We start from the raw sequence: 1719 nt of genomic DNA, 5'->3' as shown, positions 1-1719 counted from the left end.
CGGAAAGCTTTCGATTCGACATCCCATAGACTTATCATCTGTCTTTTGGAAATCTTAAAGGTTCATCCGCAAATAGTTGGGTACATAGAGAGATTGATGCCGATTTGGATAACCAGATTTACTACCTCATCTGGAAAAAATCGTGTAACAACTAACAAGGTCATGTTTCAGAGAGGTGCCTTTCAGGGCGACACCATGAGCCCACTCCTCTTTTGCCTTACATTATTGCCACTATCTCTAGCACTTCGCCATTCCAACGGGTACTTGTGTGGCAAACCTGCAGATCGAAAGTACAAGGTCACTCATGTATTTTACATGGACGATCTTAAGATCTATGCTAGAAACGGAGAGCAACTTCACGTAGCTCGGGGGATTGTCGAACGATATACTAAGGAAATTGGAATGGAATTTGGATTAGACAAATGCGCCAAGGTTTATTTGAAGCGAGGAAAACTTAATGGAATTCCTGAAGATCCTGAGCTCGTTGATTGAAGCGCCAAACGACACCTTTGCGCTGGAGATACTTGTGCATACCTGGGCGTGCCACAGAGCCACATTCAGGATGTAACATCTATAAAGGATACTCTCCGAAGCAGATACAAACGTCTCATCGGACAGATTTGGTCTTCCAAACTATCGGCGAGGAACAAAGTATCTGCAACGAACATGCTTGCCGTCCCGGTACTACTCTATTCATTTGGTGTAGTTCAATGGACGAAGAACGAGCTCAGATCTCTTGATATCGGGACAAGAAAGGTTATGCACATGAACAAAAGCATGCATCTTAAGTCTTCCGTTCCGCGACTGTACATCTCACGCCGTCAAGGGGGTCGCGGAATATTGAGTCTTGAATGTCTTCACAACAGGATTATTCTGGGTACAGCACATAGAGTTGCAAATGGAAGAGACCCTCTTCTTAAAATTGTCAGGAATCACGAAGAAGTGGGCAAAGGAGCGTTTCTTTACAAAGCAGCGGAGGAGGCTGCTGAAGCACTCGGACTTGACTTCAGTATTAGGGGTGAGGAAAATGCATTGAATCTTATCTATCTCGAGCGCTCACTCCTGAAAGCCCGGATTAAGAAAGCACAAGAGAATGCACGGCATTTTCCACAGAAATGTGAAGGATCAGTCAATGTCTTGTAATCTAACGTTTGCTTTCCTGAAATCGCCCGGATTTAAGTATGGTACGGAGGGTTTCATTTTTGCATGCCGAGACGGTGTCATTTCCACCTTAAGATACCGTCGCCACATTTCGAGCCAAGACATTCCCGATGATAGCTGCAGGGCGTGCCATGCACATCCCGAGCATTTAGCTCACATACTGTCTAGTTTTCCAATTCACGCGGGAACGACCTACATTCAATGGCACAATGCGGCACTAAGAGTGATTTATTACCATCTATGTCACTCCTACGGCATTATCCTTAATATCGCTCCTCTAAATGCTCCTAGGGAAATTGAGTCAATTGTCGAGAATGGGAAGTGCCGCATATACTGGAACATTATATTCTCGACAATTGTTTCTGTTGATCACTCGAGGCCTGACATGGTTCTTCTTGACTTCGAGAAGCGAACCATGTTTGTTATCGAATTTTCGGCACCAGCTGAGGAAAACACCATAACCAAGGAGAATGAAAAGAAAGAGAGGTATCGAGACCTTATAAGGGAGTTGCAACGATTGTACCCGGAATATTCTGTTAAATTGATCGTCCTTATCAT

The 1719-nt window shown here is 44.3% G+C and overlaps 1 protein-coding gene across 8 annotated transcripts in view; it reads left to right on the top strand.

The window, feature by feature from the left end:
* Positions 1-1719, top strand: part of LOC117173009 (probable multidrug resistance-associated protein lethal(2)03659) — a 75119-nt gene that overhangs the window by 29495 nt on the left and 43905 nt on the right. The window lies entirely within an intron of this gene.

This window comes from Belonocnema kinseyi, chromosome 1 (assembly GCF_010883055.1).
Source record: "Belonocnema kinseyi isolate 2016_QV_RU_SX_M_011 chromosome 1, B_treatae_v1, whole genome shotgun sequence".
Lineage (NCBI taxonomy): Eukaryota > Metazoa > Arthropoda > Insecta > Hymenoptera > Cynipidae > Belonocnema > Belonocnema kinseyi.
The sequence above is the reverse complement of the archived record's forward strand: the minus strand, read 5'-3'. Positions and strand labels throughout refer to the sequence as shown.